The sequence below is a fragment of the Haemaphysalis longicornis genome, unplaced genomic scaffold, assembly GCF_048455015.1.
Source record: "Haemaphysalis longicornis isolate Haplotype H1 unplaced genomic scaffold, Haemaphysalis longicornis Haplotype H1 scaffold_9, whole genome shotgun sequence".
In the NCBI taxonomy this organism is placed as follows: Eukaryota; Metazoa; Arthropoda; class Arachnida; order Ixodida; family Ixodidae; genus Haemaphysalis; species Haemaphysalis longicornis.
The window spans coordinates 120,068,223-120,093,009 of NW_027526460.1; the positions used below are offsets into that span (position 1 = coordinate 120,068,223).

The window sequence follows — 24,787 nt, forward strand, 5'->3', positions numbered from 1 at the left end:
CCGGTTAGAAATGTTCCAGAGAGCCCCTCACAGCAGGGGCAGAAGATGGAGGTAACGCGGGATGATTGAACTACGGCAATGTAGGTAATGCAGGCAGCTTGTAGGCACTATCAGGCAGCCGCATTAACGGCACGGAGAACCGAATTGGCCGTTATTGAGCATGCTCACATTATTTTGCCGAGCATATAAAATTCAATTTGTAACGTATTGGCACGATTTATTTTTATGACGAGTTTGCACTGTTATCTTTTCTTTCATAGCTTTTCCTTGCACGTGTTTAAGTGGGCCTCAAGATCGCAGAAGCAGGGAAGCAACGGTATAGCGAGGACAGAACAAAGAGCGCTTACAATGGTACGCAGACAACGCAATGCAAGCGCACAGGAGCATTGTCCGGAAATTCATGCCTCGTTTATTGTACAAGAATATTGACTTATTCCAATTGAATTAGCCGGCGGATACTTACCGCAGCCAAGTTTTGCAACACTCGTCAATCCTCATACAAGCAGCAGCGGGAACTTGCTTCGAAACTCGTCTTTTTGTTACACGTGTAAGTACCATGCTCAAACTTCTTTTGTTGTAATAAAAAGTAGTAGAAAGTGAAAGTATGCGACACCACTTGCTCATTCGAAGGTCACAACCAATGCGGTTGGCTCACCATTACACAGACAGAATCATCGGGCTCCGCCTCCACAGCAACTCGCATCGGCAAAGTACCTGGTGTCAGCCCTCTCCACAACCAGTTTGCCATTCTCGGTCGTTCTGTGCGTCTCTGTGGTCGAAACCCTGGCGAATATTTTTGCTGAGTCGCCCCATTAATGTCTCACATGATCATATAGCGGTTGGTATGGCAGGCGCACGCTGGTGGTTTGGAGAACCCCTTAGACAAGAATTCTGACCACGTCTGCAACTCTGTCTTTACACAATCGGAAGAGACTGCCACCACAAGACTATTGCTTGAATGCACCACGCAGCATTTACCAGTTTTCCTCTGCACATTGGTATAGCACTTTCCTGCTTCCTAAAACATGGTCATCGTCTGAAAATCGTAATATCCGGTATAATACAACGGGTATACAAAGACACACCTGAACAAGTTTCTTGTCCCACAAAGGTCCACATGGAAAAGCGGACATCTGCATAACTACAAAAATAGGCAATCATTCTTGTGCAACAACAATAAAGGGCTGATACCTACAGAGCAGCTACGGTCAACACAGCTGACTACTTGTTTGTGCAAGCTATTAAAACCACCGAAGCTTTTGTAGCCTTTCTGAGAATTTCCTCGTGTTTTTGGGAGCACTCAAACAGGCTTCCTGGAACTCTATATCACAATCGCCAACGTTGTGGTGCGCGCATTGTATGCATCTGACTCGTTTCGCTAACAACAAGGCCGGATATAGGCATTGTATCACTCGGGCTATTCAAGAGACATTACGCGCCCCTTCGAATTATACTTAACCTACTCTTTACAGATACACAAAAATTTGCAAACTTTTTTTGGGTGCTTTTGTACCCGAAACATTTGAACCCTCTGCAGTGAAATAGGTATGACTTTACGGGAATAATTCTAGGAGAAACGCACACCACAGGCTGATGATGCTTACCATCACTATTTTTTAGTTGAAACCCTTTAGTCGCCCATTTTGCGAAAAAGCGCCCTTGCTGTTATTTTTGTTGGGTGAATTGAAAATGCCCACCTCGGTAATGATTGGTTGAAAAAACCCCTGTGCAATTCTATAAACTCTGGGTCTTGTGCCATTCGGCAGCGCAGTGCTCTATTAACAGTGCATTTGAGCTTTTTGCCCAAATATCGCATTTTGCCCAAACACAATGCCAGTCAAGTGCAAAGGAAAAAAAAACTGCCTGCGAAACTGGCTGATCGAGGGATCTGAAATAAACATCAAATGTTCTGAACGCTTCCAAAACGCAGAGCCATTTATGATCGCAGTTCAACAATTTGTGCATATTTTACAGCCATCTGACATTTTGGGCGATGTGCATTCTCACCGCTAGCCAATTTGTATCAGCATGTTACACCGGAATCATTTATCACCAACTGGCATGCAGACCCAACTGTGCTATCCAGGCATGTTGCCGAGTAAAAGCAAATTTGTGGTTGTTGCTGTTATTTTCTTGAGCCACATGCACACTTCGGCTTTTTTTCTGGAATTGGAAGCTTTGTATGGCCAAAAAAATTTACAAAACAGTGAAACTGATACGTAACAATTGTGCAACAGCACATTCCACGGGACGCCTGAAAGTGATGGCACGCAAACCGAACAGGTGCGTACAGAAGCAGACTTAGGTGCCCCAACGATATATTTTATTGGTTAAATGAATATTCGTCGTAGTTTCGCGGCATGAACACTGACAGAGTTTATATAGAAAAAAAGTATGTGAAACAAAGCAGCAATAAAGTTCCTTGGCACAGTTTTATCCTATTACGCTTATATCGATAACACACACATTATTTGTAGTTCTCGTTACATACATGATTGGGAAAGTACTGTCATGGACAATTCAAATAAGAACAGTGGAGCGCATGGCCGAAGATACCGGTGCGGTCACCTGGCAGCGGCGGTCAAAAACGCACGGACATGCGCAGTTCAGATGTTGGGTGTGAGGGTGCTTGCCCCACTGCAATATGTCGCCATCTCCTCGCTCGCATGCCCGCCTTGTCGCCATGCCGCAAGAGAGCTGCAAGCGCTGAAAGTACTACCGCCGCTGCAGCTGAAGGGGTTGGTCGAGTTGAGAGCAATGCGGCGCGTAATTCCTTGCCGCGCCTTTGTTGGACGGAGTCATGAATGCGGCAGTTCGCGGATTCGGTGCAGCAAACAATAGATATACCACCGGAATTAGTCTCCAACGATATACATTAACTGCAAGCATTGTGTGGGCTGGGCAAATTACTGGTAGAATTTTAATATTCACAGAAATTAGAAGATAGGCAGGTCCAACCATTCTAAAAGCCAGTTGCCCTTGCACAACAATTTTCGGCGACCTGATTTTTTGTTTTTTTCTTTTGCCAGGAACCTGATCAGTGCTTCTAGAAATCTGCGGAGCATGGTTTGGGCGCGACCCAAGTGTTGATCTGCTAAATTTAATGCTTTCCACGTGAAAACATATGTCTGCAATATCACGCCGGCACACACGAGGAGCAGGCGCTCGTTTGAGCAGAGCATGCAGTGCCCCCAGATACTATCTCGCGTCGCATTGCCAACAATTGTTTTCAGCGCTCTTGCGGCATGGCGACGAGGCAAGCATGCGAGCGAGCAGAGGGCAACATATCGCAGTGGGACAAGCGGCCTCGCTCGCGACATCTCAACTGCACACGTCCGCGCGTCTTCCCTGGCCGCTGCCAGGTGGCGGCACCGGTATATGCGGCGATGCGCTCTGGGGTTTGTATTTCAAAAATCCATGACTATACGTCTCAATCACGCCAAAACTGGGTAATAAAACGGTTGCAGCGCTGACAGAACCGCTTGAGTAGCGCTTTCAAAGCAGCGGGGTATACAAGCGGTGCCAGGCGTTACGCTCTATCACGTCGGCATCGGCACATTAAAAAATAATCCCCACAGCAAGTTTCGCGCTTCCACTTTTACTTGTAACGGTTATGCCTCCTGGCATTACCGCTTCTGTGCACTCCAATACATGGAGCCATGAGGACCTCACGGCCAATGCACCAAATGTTACACCGACATCTGCGTTATTATACCAATTAGTACAAAACATAGCGTAAAGGGATGCTCATGCACACCATTGTAGAATGCTTACGCGCTCAGGTAACGTATAAATCTCTTGGCGGCGAAAGCATTCAGCCAAACAGAAAGACGAGCAACTGGCTCCGAAAAGTCTGATGTAATCGACAACGATAGCAGTGCGCGAAACCATTCCTTGTCTTACATTCTTTCTAGTAACGCCACTGCCTGCTGACACCCCTATTCCTTGGCACTCTTTAGGAAGATCATTTGGTCGCGTGAAGGCATATTCCGAGAAATTCCAATGGCGCGCAATTTTCGGTTCAACCAGATTGTTGTGATCCCTTTTGCGAGGTGCGACCTTATGCTTGCATCATCTCAACCGCAAGTGTTCATACTTCATTCAGTTTTGTATGCCCTTATGCATTCTTTATTTCTTGCCTCTATTTTAGAGCACAGATATTAAGCAGCCGCTCCTCTGGATTCACAGTGTTCCGCGCCGTCGTCCTCCAATGTACTGGAGAATCAGGAGGATGCAGAACATAAAACGAGGAGAAAAGCGGCAGAAGACAGTCTGTCGAAGGTGTGAGGATGAGGGTGGTGTGCCGATGGTGCCGCCCGAGACGTGACCCGCAGCGGCGACCCACTACGAGATAGCACCAGAGTTGCGCGTGCCGTTGTCCGTTCGCCTATGACGCGGCAAGTCCCTGAGACAAAGGAAGTGTTTCGTCTTCCGCTGCAGCTAAAGGAGCTGCCCAAGCAGAGGCTTAGCACCACCAATGCCAGAATCCAGAGGTGGCCGCCGTCGAAGCAGCAGCTATGCGTCCCCGTCGCCAAGAAGAATCAGAATTGCGTGCTGCACTCAAATTTTGCATTACGGTGTGGTGTAATCGTAAGCCGTTTTAATTTTTACGCCGTTGCAACGTGTCGTTGTGGCATTCGTAAGAATGGCTGGAAGGTACTTGTAAACTACTTAGCATACGTGAAACAAGCAAAAACGTTCTCGCCAACTCGTACTTTGTCGCTTTACACTTAGGTGTTCAGTCCGCTAGTTTTCTTTTGTATGGCAGCTAATTTAAAACACTCGTAAATGCTTTTTCATCTCGAAGCTTCCTTGGTTTCTGCAACCTTTCAGAGGGCACGATAACCTCTCGTACCATCGGCATCCTCCAAGGATTGCTTTGTATAGTAGACATGTACTTATGCCCACTTAACTTTGGGAGACACGTACTTCCGCTTACATTAGTAATTTGAGCATTCGTATGACAGAACTAGCAATGCCAGGAATATTTAAGTACGTCCCACCGAAGGGTCTTGTATCGGCGATGCGAAACCAGTGATTCACAGTAACCAAGCCGTATACCTTAAATCAAGATAAAGAGTGATGATATATTAACAGGACACATTCAGCAATTCGACACTCAACCTTTCGCATCATATCCATTGCATAAGTGTAATATTCATTGTATTATAAGATTAACCCCAAAGCCAGTTGAGGTTTGTATTGTTTTATTTTTCTTTTTGTACTGGTAGTCTGGGGACATAGTTTGCACGCAACGTTCGTACGAAAGCAGGATGGCTCTATGTTTTACAATCTGTAGGGACGTTTTACATACGCTTCATTGCATCAAAATACTTTCTTTCAGCACTCGCCGCACCGGAGTGCACAACGTGCACGAGCATTATTTTTATTTTATTTGTTTATTCACAAATACTGCAGGTCAAACTTTGACCCTAGCTGGAGCGGCTATAAAAAACATAGGAATGAGACGAGTATGCTTAGCGTTACAGCGTTGTCTGCGAAAATAAACTAGAATTTAAAGTAAGTGTCACCATTTGTTGTTTTTGACCAAGCGTCAACTTCATGGCCAGTTAGCATCTAATAGATTTGTAATGGGAAGTTGGTACGCAACAAATGCTGTAAGAGAAAGTTTCGTTGTTTAAAATGTCTTTTATTTTATACGGAGAGACAACAGACGAGAAAATGGCTTGTATACCTCCACAATAGCACATTCCAATATTTGTATACATTTTTGGAAGCATGTGTGCTGAGTAGGCGCCGATTTCTGGGTTTAACCGCAGCACCATAACAAGGTGGTTATCGAGGGGCACATAGTTGTGGTCGAGAAACCTGAAGTCGCATACACTTTCGGGTTAATTGTTTTTGTTGAAACCAGAAATGCATGATATTGGCTAATAAAGTATCCAAAATTGACTACGCACCATGAATGAAAACAGGTGTCCCAGAAAAAGAAGAAAGATTCATGGTGGATCATAAGGAATTCCCAAAAATCTTCTTCTGTTGTTAAGCCCTTTTGGTATCACGTCGGCGTACAACACATTCAGCGTTCGTTTGACATCTACTAAGCCATGTAATAGCTGCACGCTCCCTTTCACAGTACGCATCAACAGTGACAAACATCGACAAGATGTGGAAAAGTAATTTTAAGCTCAGGTGCCGCTACCTAGAGCTCAGGCTGCACCCAGCAATTACACCGCATGTATAACAACAGTTTGGAGACGGCGTTCACCCGTTAGCCATTAGGCGCTTGCCGGCCAACAATTACCAAGCAGAGAGCATGAAGGTAACTTAGAAAATGAGTAAAATAAAAAAACAGCTGAAGAACAAATGTCCTCTTGCATTCTTATCAACGTCTTCATCTCAACAATCAAATCGAATTTTGGGGTATTATGTGCCGAAACCACACCTGGTATATGAAACGCAAGGTAATGGAGGGCTCAGGATCAATTTTGGTCAAACAGAGATCTCTAACGTGCGCTGAAATTTTGACACACGGGCGTGTTTGCTTCTCGCCTTACCAGAAAAGCTACCACCACATTAGGGAATCAAACATTATTCCTTGGGCTCAGCAGCACGACACCTTAGCCCCTGTCCCGACGCGGTTGGGTGACAGCTGTCTCTACGAGCTCTTTCTTCTCTACTTTTGTTTTGTGCTATTCTGTCTCTCGCTGTGTTCACGGCCCGATGCAAAATTTTTGCCCAAAAGAGTCATAATACTTTGGTACTAGTAATTTCGCATTACCATACAAAACCAGTGCCGCATAGCGCATTTGTACCTTCTCCACCTTGAATCGTAAAAGCGGTTTGCTTCATCCCGGTTTAAGTGTTTCCAAACGTGTCGTTTCCAAAGAAGCCTTTCATATTCGTTCTTATGGCAAAAGGGCATAAGAACTCCGTTATGGCCGCTCATTAAGTCCCATTGGCTTCATGAATAGACACATGGACGGTCAAAACTTTAAAAAGATCGAGGTTCTACTATTTCCAGTAGCAAATAGTCCCCCAGTATCACTTTATGTGACCAAATAAGTTCAATGCTACGCTCGCAGCACTAGGACTCATAAACACGCCTAAAACAGAAAACGGAAATCAGCACTTTGTTAGCGTCTTTCTTTTATCCTGTCGTCAGAGAATGTTGGTGGCATTGAACAACATTTATGTCAATATTAAAATGTGTTTGCTGCTCCCCGTTGCAGAAGAGGAAGCTGGGTTTGGCACTTCAAGCTGATCAAGTACGAACGTAGGTTTGGGTGAATATCGCATCAAGATAGCAACAAAACAACTTAGAACGAGGACAAACTCCTTTAACAGCTGCTTGCAAGGTATACACGCAGAGCCTAATACATGTGTATGTTTTATTGAGAGGTAAATGTGGTGAGTATCAACAATAGCCTGCAAATATGTCTGGAAATACATTGAAGCGTGTACTGGCACAGGATAAATTACAGGGCTAGGAGATATGAATACAGATAAATACAATTACTAGTTCTCGTTAGCGTGAGTGAGCACAAGCAATTTTATGCAACATTACGTTTCCATGTTTTGTGCTTGTTGCCAAACTCTCATGAACAATTTTAAGGTTGAAATACCGGAAACTACTTTTTCCAGATAACCAAGAGCAAATACACAATCACAAACTGAAAACATGATATGGGCTGCAATTATTGCCCCTGTGCTTTTTACGATGCTGCTTTCTTCAAACTGCATTTCGGATCCGATCGTTCGTTCGGGTGAGGAGGAGGGTAAGTACCATCGCTTTACTGGTTTATTAAAAGCTAATTCGTTAAAAATTAAAAGACCCAACACATACCCCCAAGGTTGCTCGTGCCAGAGGGCTGCTGCGATCGTCATTAGGAGAATGCGTTTCAAGATACTCATGATTGGGTACTACCACATTACTTTTTTAGCAACAATGCGATAATGTTATTGAATTCGACTGAGGTTTTAAATTGCCGTTGCGGATGAAAGGTTCTATGAACCCCTCGAAGGACAGCCCTTTTCTGAGGGCACAACTAACCACACAAGAGAGTAAAAACGAAGGAAGAAATTTGAAAATACGATTTACTAGAAAATAAAAGGAAGCCGCATTTATTTGGTTACTGACAACGTGGTGACAGGCACAAAGCAGGAATATTAGGTTTTGAATTCTGCTGAAACAGATGGTCAGCTGTTATATAACCTATTTTTGTTTCGTTGTACCCAAGAAGAATGCCTCAAAATAAAAGCAAGCGAGTTGCCGTTGGTTTCATAACATAAAATCAATTTACTTTTATTAGCTCCGTCATACGCAAACTGTTCAGTCACCCTCACAGCCCTCACAGATGTTATTGTCAGCTCAGGGCTGATCTGCCGACTCGACGGTCGCCTAATTGTTAGTCGGCATTTATTTATTACGTAGTAGATAATACGTAGATGTAACATAGGAACAGCGTAATAATTGTAAATACAACGAAATACGCCTAGTATTACGTTCGGCGACAATAATATAACTATTTCAGTTTGAATATCACTGTACATCGGCTGATAATTCTACATATAAATATGAATAATGCAGCTGTCAACGTTTGAGCTTCTTGAATACGGGGACTAAAACTGCATCTTTCATGGATGCAGGAATGTTCTGTGTAAATGTTCCGTGTCCCGTGTTCTCTGCCCTGTCTTCTGTTCTGAAAACTATAACCTTGAAATTCCGTCTGATCCAATACTTCGTTTCAATGAGAGTGCTTTCGCATACTTCGGAGAACTTTAAGAACTTTATTGTGGTCTTTAATTTAACGCACACATCGCATTAAAAGAAAAGCTGTCTTTGCCTAACACCTCTATGGCCAAGCAAGCTACGGTGTGTTAGTGCATTCTAAACACACTCCCTTGAATGAACTTGGGTGTAGGATCAACGCAGGCACTTAAATTTTATTGTTTTGTCAATATGCTCCTTTCCTTTATTGGTTTGACCGATAATTCAGCAATATTTCTCTCTCGAAACTTTAGGACAGGGATCGGCCATTCGGAGGTAGATTTATCTGAACCCTTATCTGGGTGTCTCTCGGCGGGAACTTTACACACGGCAGGTAAAACTATCCACCTTTCATTGAATGAAGATGTAGAATGCCTCGTCAACTTCTTGTAAAGAAAGATGCGACCAACAATTTGTCTTCTCTACTATCCGAGTGAATCAAAGATGTCAAACAGTTTCGAAGACACATTGCATTTCCAAGTGCCGAAAATTAGTGTTGGCGTACCGAAGCATTTCTTTGGACACCTGATATCTGGAGACAGAAAGGTTTAGTGTTCTCCAATGTACCGCACCTTTTTAGGTGTATCAGGAATGTACTAGTGAAACAGCACCTGCTCAAATCAGAAGAACAGCGGGTGAAATAGCGGTATTACGTGGCGGTCTACACATAAGACCTGGAGAATGCAGGAGGCTGGAAGGTCTGCCCTAAAATAACGTCCAGCCTAGTAAACGCCTCAAGCATGGACCTCAAAAACTTGCAACTGAAGTGCTCAGTCGGCCTATGGCTTCGGCAGTCAAATACTGCACAGCACGCAACTTGTTCAGCGGGCCGCAGGCGGCGGTCACCATCGCGTTCACTGAACGCACGAATGACCTCTATGTCAGAATGAACAGGCGCCATCTCAGTGAGGCTGTGCCCAAAGGAATCAAGGGTGTTTCTGCAGTCATGGAATTTATAAAGTCGCTTGATGAATTGGAACGCGAATTGATGTGTGGAGGTATCATCAAGGACATGTTTGTTACTCCATCAACGGCCGAAGGCGTCCGGGTAACCATCTCGTTTTCACGAAGTCTGACAGAACGTCTGCTGACAGAGTTTGGGTTCAATATGTTCCTACTGCGAAATTTATTCAGGAACCCGTGCAACAATTTTTCTGGGAAATCCGGACGAGCAGGAAGGGACAACAACCCCCCTATTATGCCGACGTTTCTGCAAGTGCCCACAATGCTTGCCGTGTACAGCTTCCTGGAGCCGCATAAAGTCGGGAACTAACTGCGAAGCACGATAAGAAAGCCCGCTGCTGGATTTAGCGGCTTCTAGAGTCGCAGTCAGAAGCAAGAAATCTAATAGTCGCTTTTGAACCAGCTCAAGGCACAGCTAGATGGTGTAATTGACACAGAAGAGTAAGATTGTGACGAAGTTGTAGCAGAGGATTGGGACGGGGCCGAAGTGGTTGACGCCTTGTTGTACTATGCAAATGTGACCGGATTTGAAAGTCGCAAAATGACAAAACTGCGTCCCTGCACAAAGTGCATTCACGCACTTTCTGTGGCAACTGCGACAAGGCAGGAGGCGTCCCGTACACTCTCGAAGACGCTAGGGGGCCTCACGCAAAAGAAATCACGCCTTTAGGGATGCTTCGCTGCGCCGAAGTATACTTTTAAGCACACAGGAATGACTGCGGCATTTTTCGGTCGGCAATTGGGCACGTTATGGACAAATTTTCTCTGACCTTTCTATGCGATGAGCGCAAATATGAGGCCATAGCCAAGATATTGAGGTATTACGTCGCTATGCGCATGAGGCAACAGTGTCTCAGTGAAGCCAGGAACCCTGTGAAGCTGTTACATGAACAAAAGAGACAATGAAGGCTCTGCACAAAATGGGTGTGCTACGTGCGCGCTCTCATCTGTCTTGTCGTACTCATTTATAACTCTGTTATATATTTGTTACATTCATAGTATGCTGGTTAGTGAAGGCCCAGAGTAATGATTCTACAGACAACGCTTCATTATATTCTTTAGAAAAATTTTTATTTCCCGAAAGGTCTGGGGATTCAACGTCCTAAACTAAAAATAATCTCACTGCGTAAAATATTTTCAGTGCAGTGAAGCAGATGTATAGAGTGCGGTACCGTCATGAGGTACAAGGAAGTCACTTTTTGCACAAACACTGTTGCACTGTGTCCTTTTTAAAAGGTATTTTTCTGACGTTCATATGTGTGATTATTAACTTCCTAAATTACCCTGAGCCTGAGAACGTTCACTCTACAGGTGAAAGTTCTCCCGGCCAGTCGCAAACTACACAATGAGAACTCTGTCCACACCCGTCAGACTGCAAATGTTCGACAGACTTCTATTCATGCATAGCCTTAGCAGCGCTCAGAGCACCATTGACAGGAAGTAATATACTACCCAGCGGTCATAAATTATCCGAAAATCCTGAGAGATGTTCAATAAGGAAGTCCTACCATCTGACTCGCGGTTTGTCCGAAATAAATCACCTATGCCTATTGGATTTCAGCGAAGACGTCACTTAGTTACCTTCCTTAATTTATCAGGGTGTGGGGCGCAGCTTGCTATCTTACAATCTACCTACGGCATGGATGCTTCCACGAGAAGTGTCCTATGTATCTGGTGGCTTCTTAAGGTGCAGACATTGCGTGTAATGATAATGCGAGCGCATAAAATGGATATTTGGCATTTTAAGCCTTAAGAAACACATTGCTTGGGGGGGGGGGAAGCAGAGGGGGGAGACTCACACAAGACCTTGTTTATCCTAATATCAAAACACCACTTGTTTGGTTATGTGATCAGGGGCACTATTCCAGAAGGCCCTAGTCTGCCGACACCATAATTTCAAGCTGCTTGGGGTAAGAAAGCAGTGATATTGGAGCGCCCAATACACATTGAGCAAAACCGGCGCAATCGCGCGCAGCACGCCTGGCATATTCAGCATGCCGTATTGGAATCGCTAATGTTAATAAAGTTCGGCTTTGATATCATCCGCATGCAGCGCCACCTACCGTAAACAAAAGCCATATTTGATGGTAGGGAGCAGGGTGCGTTCCGTTGCTACCGTGAACCCCTTTGCTTTGTGGTTTTGTGGTTGCGCAGAGCTGCACCGGGTCTGGCACTAAGCGGCGTAGCAAGCATAATTCAGTGGAAGAACAGAACACCAAGAAAAACAGACCGCCTCGCACGGGGCGTAGCCAAAACTAGGCTGGGCATTTCATAGTAGTAGTGCGGATATATAGTTTATGTTAGGGAAAGAGTATTTCAGCTGAAAAACACACGGGCGTTGTTGCTTCTCGCCTACATCAGAGAAGCGGCTGCCACGGGCGGGAATCGAACCCACGTTTTTGGGCTCAGCAGCACAAGGGCTTAACCACTGAGCCATCCCGGGGGATACGAATGAATATCGTCCGGGAAAGATCAGTGAACAATGTTTTCTAAATAAATGCAGTTCTCAACGCTGTAATGAGCTTTAGTACAATTCCTGTTTAAAGAGTGATGCCACGTCTCTCAAGCGCCATCTCGAATCTGCAGGCGGGTTTCAGATATTTGTGGCGCGGGACCTTGCGGCTGCCTATACTAACACCCATGTTACTATGACACAAAAACCAGTGGTTAAAATTTTCTCATTTAAGGAAGTTGAGACCCTCTCAATAACTTCAGAAGGTTTTGAGTTCTTGTATTGTACAATGAATATCCTGGATTCCGTTTCTAAGGTAATCAATGAAATCATACACACGCCATTGGAAACGAATGCTGTACTAAAGCAACGAGTGGCTGAAAATGGTCAGTAGTTCTTCAAGTGCTCAGTCAAAAACATCTCTATAATAAGCAATATAACACCGTCTGGGCCTGGGGCGTATTTGGCAATACGGGAAAGCTTGCTTACGGTTCACCCGTCATTACCTCATAAATGGGCATGAAGGACGACTGGAATGACTAACAATTCAATACTCGTCTTTGCGTAGATCCTAGGCCTGCTTACATGGTCGGTACTGTACCCTGCAAAAAGCTTCGACGATGGGCCCAGACTGTCGACTGATGACCTACTACCCACGCTTATCTGCGGAGCGTGGTTGTGCTCTACGGACACTACTGAGACAGCGCACCTGTTCCCCATCTTCGATAGGGCAGCCTCAGTGACATCGGCCACCTTTCCGCCCGGACATTTAAAAGCTGTGTTCGTATGCTTGCTACTCAGTGGGCATGAAGGTACTACTAGAATGGCCGACAATTCATTACTCGACTTCTTTGTGCAGATCCTAGGCCTCCTTACGGGGTCGGTACGGCACCCTGCAACACGCTTCGACGATGCGCCCAGCCTGTCGACGGATTATCTACTACCCACGTTTATCTGCGGAGCGTCGTTGTCCTCTACGTACACTACCGATCCTGCGCACCTGCTCCCAATCTTCGTCCGCGCAGCCTCAGTAACATCGGCCACCCTTTCATCGGTACATTTAAAAGCTGAGTTCGCGTGCTCGCTATTTAGTGGGCATAGAGGCACCACTAGAATGACCAACAATTCACAACACGTCTTCTTTGCACAGGTTTGTCAATCCTTTGTAATTATTCAGTGTTTGAAGTCAGGAAACAGATTTATATTCGTGCTTCAAAATCTTAAAGCGGCGTTTGACATATTCTGTGCCCTTTTGTTGTTAAGGTGTGGTGACTTGAAGAAACTCCTGGACCTGTATATAAATCAAACACTGAAATGTTTAAACTTATAAAGGAAACAAAGGAGCGTTCAATCGGCAAATCTCCTAACGATGGATGTTTGCCGACTGATTGGAAAACTCGCAAACTAGTTCCGCTTCACCATTATGGAGACATGCGAAACCCATCTAAATCCCTTCCAATCTCACTCACATTTTTGCCATGCATACTTCTTGAACACTACGTTTTTACGCACCTGGTTACTTCCTTCAATCGAATAATTTTTTCCACCCGTCTCAGGCTGAATTTCGAAAGCATTATTTTTTGTGAAACGCAAGTTCTAACGTTCACTAACGACTTGCACACATTTGTTGAGTCTGGATTGGAAACCGAATTTGTACTTTTGAATTTTGCTATAGCCTTCGGCCCAGTTAGCCATCAACTTGTAAAACTAAAACTCCGCCGGTTAGGCATCGATTGTCAAGCCTTCCAGTGGATTATTGGCTTCCTAAATAATAGAACTAAGTATGTTTTCTCTAATAAAACGAACTTACCTTCATCCGGTGCCATGCGCCTCAAGGATCTGTTTTATTACAATTTCTCTTCTTATTCCACATCAACGACCTTGCTAGAAATTGTATCCAGTTCTCTCTATCTTTTTGCCGATTATTGCGTTGTGTACTGTAAGCAAACTACAAACTCAGATATCACAGCACTACAGGCTGACCTCGAGAATATCACTGCGTTGTGTAGGTTCTCGCATATGACTCTGAACCTTTTTAAATCTAAATAAATAAGAATTTTGTGCATCCAATCATCCTGTGAAAACCATTTTCTTAACGATATTCTCTTTGATTCCGTAGTTTCATACAAGTACCTTGGTATACCTATGCCTAATTACCTTTCCTGGAAACGGCATATCGAGTATATGGTTTCAAAATCGAACCGTATGCTGGGATACCTGAAACTTAACTCCCCTCTTGCGCCACCTTCACTTAAAAACAAGTGTATTTCACTTACGTTCAAACTAACCTAGAATTCGCCACTTCTGCTTAAGACCCCCACAACGTTACATTAACAAATAATTTCGAAAGCTCTCCGAACCACTCAATCCGCTTCATTCTTTCCAACTACCAACCCACAGCAAGCGTTACTAATGAAGGCCACACTCAACATTCCCTGTTTTGCCTCTCACAGGAAGCTTTCTCGACTACGCTTGTTTCACAACATATATTACCACAATCATCTCTGCTATCACGTTTAATCGCATTTCCTTCTGTTACTTCTACCCGTGCTGACCACCATAAAGTTTGCATTCCATTTCAGCGCAATACGAGCAGTAATTCAGTGATTCGTTTCTTCCCAAAAAGGTGCGCTGATTGGAATAATCTGCCTGCCTCAATGGGCACTATCACACACACTCATCTTTTTCGCGTTGCTGTTACAAACCTCATCTAAAACGTACGCCCCTAAGCCGTATCTGCTTAAGATATCTTTTTCCCTTTATGGTGGTGACGTGAAAGTGTGCGCACTAAAATAACCTCTGAATTTTCGCCCAGCAGTGTATTTGTGAGTTCTTCGTTATGTTCCTTTATACTTGCATTCTTGCTAAGCAGTGTGTGTTTTTTATTTTCCATCACATTCACTTTCTACTTGTTATACTACCGTAACATGCTTGTCTTGGCTCATGACTTCTTGTTCTTAGTTTATTTATTGGAGTTCCCTTTCCTTGCGTGCCTTGTATTCTACTAATGACATAGCCCCTCCCGTCTATAACGCTTCTTGTAAGCTGTAAGGGTAAAAATGAGTAAAATAAAATAAATAAAATGCCCGAACCGTGTGATCGCTGTACCAGTAAGTCAGGAACAAAGAATGGGGAAGGAGCCCTCGTGATCCTGGAATACTTTTGCGACGCTTCGTGCGCATAAAAGAATGAAGAATTGGTGAGCCATAGCCATTTTTCTTAATCCCCAAAAAGCAGAGCGCGTAGGCCTATTGCAAATTATCCGCAGAACAAAGAAGCACCTTGTGGTATAGGTATATTTTGTCTAGCTCTGAGAAAAAGCTAGCTCCAATTAGCTGGGCACTGATTGCATCGTAGCGTTTTACAGATCGCCTTTATGCACGGGTGACGTCTAGTACACCAATACGCCAATTGGACTGCAAGGCTTTTTTTGTACCATAGAGAACACAAATATTCCTCAGCGGATTAACCTTGTAATAATGGCAGGAGCTTCTTGACACGAGCGGCTTTCTCGTGGTGGAACATATGATAGGACCTAACGAATGAATTCAGTGTACTGCGGCATATCGACAAAGTATGGTGCATTTGAAATCGCGGGTTTCGTTCGGAATATATGAGAAAAGAATCGGGATATATATAGCACCAGATGCCGCAGACTCTGCATACACCCCCCAGGAAGACGACCTTGTAATAAAACAGGTAAATTCCACACCAAATTACTTTCAAGGGGCTCAATTTGCTTTGATTTTCGAACATGTTTCTGATCACGTTTTTATAATAAGGGACGGATAGTAGACGAATATTGGACGTAGGTTTCAAACAACATCTTCGGCTAACATCGCTGCTTTTCAAGCAATGAACTTGACATTTTGTAGGATGTGTTTCTACTACCGTGCGTATAATTTTATACAGAAATACTAAATATTTTTTTATATTTCTATTCTTCAGTTTTTAGTTTTTCTTGTAGGCGTAAGGAACATTTTCCGAAAATTTAGTTTACAGGCGCAGAGCCGAAACATTTTCTATTTCCGGTAAATTGTTCAGTCTTTCTTTTGAACCTGACGATTACTTAACAACAACCGTTGAAAAAACCCTATTTACTCTGCCCACGCTCAAAGTTTATTTATTTTGGACCGAGGGAATGGTGAATAAAAAACCAATTGTTATTACAACTTACTTATTTTGGTTTATGTGTGTGTGGCTACCATTGGGAATCAACTCATACAAAATTATTTAAAACAGTTGAATAGTTGATGCGAAAATGTTGATTTTGTAAGCGGAAATTGTGTTTTAAGAAGTCCAACCTCAAAGTTGTTTTGTTTTTTGAAATTGAGCTTGCGCGGATCTGGAGAAAAGCCACTCAGTGCTGCTAGCCAAGCGCTTTTCAGGCGTGAATGATTGCTCTAACATGTCTGAAAAATAATTACGTACGCGCAAGCATAATTTAGGCGTCACTGCATGCGCAATCCCAATTTAACTTACGCAGCGTCCTTGGGTCATATACTGAACAACCGCTAAGTTGAAGTAACGGGATGCTAAATTTTAAGGTATTTATAACAGTGAATGTATTTGTCCCCTTTCAAAATAACAAATAAAATAATATTTTCCATAGCACAAAATTTGCCGTGACTAGGCAAGGCCGAAATCTGGTAAGTGTGGCACCATTTTTAGGTGGCTTCTGGAGCGCATCAGGGAAAATACCACTTCGTGCAGACATTTTTGGAGAATGGTGGGATATTTTGGCAATATAATGAAAAAGAATTCAATTTTTAGTCGGGTGTGTGCGCTAGCCTATCCCCCTAAGCTCCTTCGACAAGCGTTATCCCGTCAAGATAATGTGAACGTATCTCCGACGATACGGACCGCATGTGTAAAGCCTCAAAAGATACTTCTATTTACCCAGTGAAGGTCAACCTACAGGGAAAGTAATCATATACAAGAAGACACAACATTTTGCAAATCAAAGTTGACTGCATAAGTTTTATTCTCAGATTCAGGGAAAACAAAAAAAATGTGCGCGTAATTGTGACGGAATTGGAGAAATTTATTGCCAACAGTGCCGATGCAAATAAAAAGCAGGTAAATTTCGGATAAACAAGATATTGTTGGGAGAAAGCCACGTTTCGCGAGGAGGGTGTCTCTGAGTGTTACTAAGTCACGATACATTTGTAGTTATGACATAATCCAATCAGTAAATGGAGTGCCATTTCCCGTGAAGTACCCGCATACGAGCCCTGACCAGGCGGAGCTACGCTGAGGATAAAACCTGTTGAAGTAAATCATCAATATGGTCAACGCCCTAAACACTACAGCCTACAGAGGTTTTTATTTTCTAATATATTTTTATTCGGGCGTTTGTCCAGTTCGGAAAGCATGCTTTGCAAATTGTCCCCCGAGTTACTTAGCAAGGCAACGTCATTAGGTAATCTTAGTTTACTGAGGTATTCTTCATTAAAGGGGTCCTTAAATACCTTCCACCGATGCATGGATGTACAAGTAAGCAAATAAATGAATGTATTAGCAATCCCCTCCTGCAAGAATTTGTTAAAGCGATGAATGTTAGCTTAGAAATCGTAAATCAAAAACCGCGCATTATCGTCGCGCCGTATTTCCTCCTCCTTTCAAGTTTTTATTCGCTGTTGTCGGCGCGAGAGCCTTCCCTCCCATAATGCTGGGCTCCTCAGCGGTGACGTACTTCCGCTAATGCGCTCCTCAGACTGCCGTCAGCTACGGGCAAGTTCTTTTAGCCTTTTCATCTTTGTTGACACCATGGACATGGATCCCGCACTCCACTCAAGGCTGGAAAAGCGAACGAAAGACCTGGCCACATGTGTGCGACCTGGCCTTGCCCTTTCGCGGTGTACGTTGCTGCAGTTGCTATCGGCGGCACGTGACTTTTTATCGGCGGCGGACTCGCAGCCGCACGGAGAGAATCGCGCGCTCGTTCAATTTGATGCACCGCGCACTGTTTATCCAAGAAGCCGTCTCAGGTGCGGCCCCGCTGGTGCCGGCTCTTATTATGCGGCGTTTTAAAAAAAACATTTTAAACCGACACAGAACTCGCGCACAAAACGCGCGGGATCGGATCGCTTTATCAGTGGCGATGAACGGGAAGGCGCAAAGCAAACCAGCCCCGCACTAGACCAGCGAGCACCCGTGTTCTGACAAGCTGCACCCATGTGTTGCATTGAACGCTGACGGGAAACGGTTTGTTTGCACTTGTTTGGATAGTCGTAAAATGTCCAAGCACTTCGAAACTCCGCAAGCAGATCAGCCAGTGAGTCATTTCGCAAAACATTCGACATTAGCGTGTCGCTACGCAAAACTGATAAGACGCTCTACTAAAACTCCCCTCGCGGTGTTTGCGTAGCGGAACGCAAAACTTTAGCGCTTAGCGTAAGCAAAGGCAGCAAACGCTGTAGAAAAACTCGCTATTAGCAGCAAAATAGCGTGAGTACTTGCGGCCGCAACATGGCGGCAAGTCGCGCAAGATGGAGGAAAGATTGTTTGCTTCCGATGAACCAAATTTTTTGCCCCTGTGTTTCTAAATACGTCAAGTGGTTAGCACGTCGCCCTCACGCAGCTCTGTATTGTAGTAACATCGCTGACTATCCGAACGATGCTTGCAGCTAAGCCAATGCAGCGACCGAAGATGTGTGTGTGTGTGTGCATCACCTCCCGTGTTGTAGACGCGTACGTTTCGCGATGAAATGCGACGTTGCACTTCTGCGGGTGGATAGTGCTTCCCATGGTACCCGCCGCGGTGGCTCAGTGGCTAAGGCAATGCGCTGCTGAACACGAGGTCGCGGGTTCGGTTCCCGGCTGCGGCGGCCGCTTTTCTGATGGAGGCGAAAAGCAAAAACGCCCGTGTGTTCGAGATTTCGGCGCACGTTAAAGATCCCCAGGTGGTCAAAATTAATCCGGAGCCCTCCACTACGGCGCGACTCATCGCCTGCTTTGCGTCGGCGCGTTAAACCCTACCATCAATCAAGCTTCCCATGGTCTGGATTATCTTTCTCGAGCGACGTACGACTCAACCTCGCATGGGGTATATGCAGTGTGCCTGGCTAACAGCCTTCTCGGCTTGCGCGCCACAGTTAAGTGACTTGCTGTTCGTCCAAGCAAATCGGGCACGAGGTGAGTGCCGAATTTACGACGGGCAGGAGGAGGCTACCCATCATCTGTCAATCGCGGTTCAGACTTGCAACGCATGTTGTGACGTTGTTTTCGCTCGAAACGCATCTCTGGATTGTTTTAAAGTTGAATAAAATGTATGCGTCAAACCCTGGCATTCGTCCCAGGCCGTTCTCTGCGATTGTATGAAAGAAGTGCCAGAGGGATTCGACGCTCTGTTTATGTTACGTACTCACGTAAAATAATATCGATGTCGTGTTATGGCCGTCATTCAAAGAAAAACAGTTAAGCGTTTGTTTACACTTGCTTCGTTTGTCGTAAAATGCCCAAGCACTCCGGCACTACGCTGGCTGATCAGCCGGCGAGCCAACGCTGAGCAGACGACACATCTCTTTGCCGGACGTGCGTGAAAAATCCGCCAAATAGCAGGACGTCTACCCCATGACGAACATCTTGGAATCGATGACGTAAACATGTGAAGATGGCGGTGTCCAAAAAATCGCAGGGAAGGGTGTGAAAAGGGCGACAAACTTTGCAACAAATGTGTAAGCTTTCCGCTGCACGCAAAAGAGTAATACTTGGCACAGCTGAGGTTGACGACCCAATCTAACGACGGCGCAAGTTCATTTAGTGTGCTCAAAACGCCTTTCAAGGCCCCTTTAAATGAGCTCACCCAGAGGAAGCTGGTGCCGCATCTAGGCCATCACTAGACGTCGCAACGGCATAATTAGATATCCGCGTCTGAGTTCGGCAGTTGGAATAGCTTTTCTATGAACTGCATGAGCAAGGCAACATCTGAACTCGGTATGTGGCCCTCAGGAAGCACATCATACATTGGATACTTGACCTGAGCGTTACTTCAGATGCACGACCTTGAGCACTGTGCCGTAGCTTCATTATCGAATGCATTGAAGCTACAGCGCTGGTTGCTCTCTGAAGGGCAGGTAGCTTCCGCAAAAATCGGAAGTTTAGTTGGGGGTCATTTTTCTTACCATGGCGGGGCGTGGACAGAGTGGGAAAGCTCACCGCACAACGAAGCTCTCGAGTATCTCCGTCGGTTTCAAAATTGCGGGGATTAATTTTTTAGCTGAGCAACTCACAGCATCGGCTGATACTTGGTTTATATTGCTGGGAAACAGTTTTTGTTGTGCATAAAAAATAATTCTGCTTCCCTTTTTTATTTTACCGTTAAAATGCCCTCCCCAACGACAAATTTCCATTTTCCACTCTATACAAGTTTGCGCTTATTACTTGGATGGAACTAGCGCGAACAAAACCGAGAGGAAGGAACACAAGAAGAGCCGCTGGGATGGCCGCTGGCGAACGCAAGGACGGCAAGAACGGCTGCTGTGTGCCTGCTTTTGTCTTCGTTTGTTCGCGCGGGTGCCATCCAAGTAATCTCTCTCCCAATAGACCAGCTAGGAGCTCTTCTGCTGCTTATTACATTGTGAAGGGGTTTGGTGTTATTGCCTAAACTTCTCTGGGGGATATCTGGGATGACTTTTACTGCACGGAAAATTATGTTTTCAATGAGTAACGTGCCTGTTTTATTGATTTCAGATCTTTGGTGTTCGCCTTACTCTGGGAGGGATGGTAAGCTATTATTCTTAGTACCACCCGGCCAGGTTTGCTATACTGTTGACCCGCTACCGACTTTGCGACACCTTCTGATGTATTTCAGAAATTGGTTCTACTGTTTCAGCTACGCCACAGCCAGCGAATGTTCTACCAGTGATAGTTAGCAAATACATCAGTGGGGAAATAAGTGCGCGATTCTTGTGAGGGTGCAAAAATCTCATGTGCCAATACGATAATGCAGTGGATCACGCGTTTTAAAAGTTTATTCACGTTACGATGCCAACACCTGGTCTTCTTAGGCTATCTTATGCTACAGTTGAGGCATGGAATCTCTGTGTCCTTGTGGAGTAACACAGTTTTGATATATTTGTGTTTACAAATGACTGGTGTAAGTCGTTGATCATTAACATATACGTTTCCTGCATGATCGCTTCTGCTTCAACCAACGGGCGAAATTATAGAGGAGACAGACATACACAAACGCGTCCAGTGTGGCGACTGTGGTTTCATTACCATCGTCATTGCCCTTTTGCGATTGCTTCATTTTCTTTCCTGCGTTCTTAGGCGAAAAGACTCGGCAAATTGCCCATTTTAGAAGCACAGACACGGGGCTAGGGTACCCGGGCTTTCCTGTCACTATAATTATCAAGTTAAAATTAATAGCGTAGCCCTCCAGTGGTAGGGTCGTGCTCTCGTATATTGTTCCTTACAATATATTTTGCTGTCCGCCTTTTTGTTCTCCTCTCAGCAATATAATACAAAGGCTCTACCCCTTTCCGTGGTCAGCCCTATATCATACGCTCTTAGCTTGATTAGGCGCCGCTACTTTAATCATTAGCCAGACAAAAATACATCCGTTGACACCCAGTCGTGCTATGGCGTACCCTTAGTACCGTCATCGTGATCCTTTCATCTTTGAGAGGTGTTTATTTTGACTTTTGTTTTTCTTCTTGGCGTGCCTTAGTGTATTTGCTCGTACCTACGGAGGGGATAGCTGTCGTCCTACCTTTTGTTTCCTTGTTCTTCGCACTTGCAAGCCCTACATACGGTACTTTAAACGTAAAGTTGCTTTGCAACTTGTGTAATTAGAATGCTAAAATTACTCCTGTGGTTTAAGTAGAAGTCTGTAATAGCTGTTTCTAAATTAGAAAATACCAGGCATTTATTAGGCCGAGCTTTAGTATTTAACAGCACGGCTTGACAGGACCTGCAAAGAAATTGGTGTAGGTACGTGTGATGCGTCTATGACTGGTGTTGTGTAGTAAACTGGTTCGACTACCGCCCCATTAGTTTTCATTTAGTTGCTTCTATTTTATTTGCACTGATGGCTATTTTTGGACTATTTTAGGAGCCTCTAACGCGGACGCACCTTTTGCGCGACAGGAAACCCTCAATAACTCGGTGATTTCATTTTAAAATTGTTTGTCTTATTTCTATCTTCTTATTCGGCAGGTGAATGCAAGCTATCAAATGGGACAGTACTTAAAAACGGGTCCAAATACCGCTCCGAACACCCATGCGGAATATTCTGGTGCGGTTATGGGGGGTGCCATTTTAACGTGTAAGTAAACTTTATTTCAGTAATTGATCATCTAGTTCGATAGAAACCTCATATTGGTTCCATAAGGCTACAATAGAAATATTTTGATATGTCCCAGGAAAACGAAAGGATGTTCTCCACCACTTATAAAGGTCAAAAGTCTGAGGAAGTGCAAGGAGATACTTCATTTCTCCCTAAACGCTCTGAAATGAATGGCTAGCAAGGAAACCGCGGTTTACTTAAATGACAATGGCATACAATTTACATGTGGCCATACAAACAAAGACACGTATGCTGCAGTGCTAAACCTTCTTTGGCCTAGAGCATTGGAGCCACAGATTTAATTTCTTATAGATCTCCCATCTTGTGTAAAACATCGTAAGATTTAGTGAAGGTCAATCCCATGGCTGAAGAGGCCTTTTGGTTAACAACAATCAATAACAGTTTAGCTACGCTGCAAACTTAAGTTGCGAAATAACTTGTCGTATTTTTCCAATGATAATATCGCTGCCGGTAGCGAAACGAAACTTTATGTAAAAGGGGGATGGCACAAGTAGCGCGCTTCTTGGGAATGATTTTAATGTCCGGCCTGGCCGAAGCCCTCGTTAAAAAGCCCGGGCCCGACGCGGGCCTGTAGCACCTAGCCTAGGCCTGATCCGAGCCCCTCGTCTCAAGCCAAGGCGTGACCCGAGCCAGATCATTTATTTCTAAACCCAGGGAGGGCACGCGTGTGCTTGACCAGACACGGTCTTCAACGCTGAAAAAAGTTTTGTTTATTATACTTTGTTAACTGTCCTTCGTACCGGGCAATCAGGCGGAAAATCTAGTGCGTACAGCGCTGATGGATTATAATGCGAGCTTTGAGGGTTAAGTAGCACGCGTACTTAGAACGTCTTCAGCTTACATCACATCGGCGAAATAATAGCTCGTATTCTTACATCAGAGCAACAATCACCTTTGTTGACCAGATACTTGGCGATATTACGTGCTTGTGTTGGGCAAAAGTTGGTATGCTAAAATTTTTGATGCCAGAAGTACTATACGTGAATTCAAATGTTTTACCTGCAGTGGTTTCTCAGAGGTGCTGTTTTTGTAGCGCACGAGGTCCCTTCCCGACAGCGGCAGCCGCATATCCGTAGTGGGACTAACTCACGTGAACATGGCATGACCATAATTCGTTCCCCGCGACTCCGTTAGCTGTAATCGTGCGTTATGTTATTGTACAAAATAAAAAACCCGGATGTTTTAAATCAAATGCAATTAAAATAAGAGTAAACTGACTGGCACACGTAGCAAAAAATGTTCTTAAAACAAGTGTTTATGAACGAACATCAAGAGCCGCGTGGAAGTAAATTCTGACCATAACTTTCTAACGCTATTTTCTCCACAACACTTCGCAAACTATGACGGCCAAGAACCATAGCGTCAAAGCCCGAACCCGCCCACGACCATCGGCTTTGACCCCAAGCCCCCCGAGGGCCAGCGCTCGGGGGCCGGACCGGGCCTCCTATACGCGCTTCGGGCCGCCCGACCCACGGTCCGGGCCCGGCCTTTTGGGCTAGCCTGGGCTCGTGGAGTGCTCTAGGTACAAGGATCCAATTTAGACCAGCTCTGACTACTTACTAAATGTTTATGTATGAAATATTGCGAAATATACGTGTTACATGGGAGGCGGCCATTAGCAGATAACGCATGCAATGGCAATGCAACTCGAGACTGCCGGACGAGCCTTGATGGACACTTTTTTTACCCCAAAATTATACAAGGAATTAACAAAGCCACCTCCTCTTATTCATATCATGCACGTGTAATATTTCATGTGTGATCTGACTTTCGCGTCCTTTCAACACAAAGCATTACTCAAGATCGAACACATAGCTAGGAAACTCAACAAATAAAGGCTATCGCACTTAAGTTATACAGTGGAACTGGCTTCACGTAGGCAAATATGCCCCTTTACAAGGTTGATAAATCCCCTCGTATAGCCCCACATGACCGACTGCACTAAAAGATCAGAAAACAGAGCTGTGTTAAAACAAAAGAACTCTGTTCTGCAGCTGAATTGGCTGCTTTTGTGAATTATTCGTCCGGCATTTTTTAGGGAGAAATTCGGCGTATTCTTCCCACCTTCTTTCCCTTTTCGTATATATTCTCCCCAAATATAGCGCAGGCACCTGCAATTTCTCAATTTGCTTGTTCTTTCAAGGTGCACATAATACTAGTTTTCTTTGCAACGTAGGCATCGGAACTTGTTGTTTTCTTTTTGGGCAATCAAACACCTGAAAGTTCAAAGATTCCGTCAATCCCTAATATAACTCTTTGCTCGGCTACCCGCCTCATGATATCAAAATAAAACTAGGTGCGTAAAGTACGGGGAACAACAAGGCAG

The 24,787-nt window shown here is 44.6% G+C and overlaps 1 long non-coding RNA gene across 1 annotated transcript in view; it reads left to right on the top strand.

The window, feature by feature from the left end:
* The first annotated feature begins 7,614 nt into the window (after nucleotides 1-7,614).
* Nucleotides 7,615-24,787, top strand: part of LOC144151536 (uncharacterized) — a 69,994-nt gene continuing 52,821 nt past the window's right edge. The window contains exons 1-3 of the long non-coding RNA XR_013318892.1: nucleotides 7,615-7,739; nucleotides 20,841-20,873; nucleotides 22,311-22,419. This is a non-coding gene — a long non-coding RNA (uncharacterized LOC144151536). The remainder of the gene's footprint in view (nucleotides 7,740-20,840; nucleotides 20,874-22,310; nucleotides 22,420-24,787) is intronic.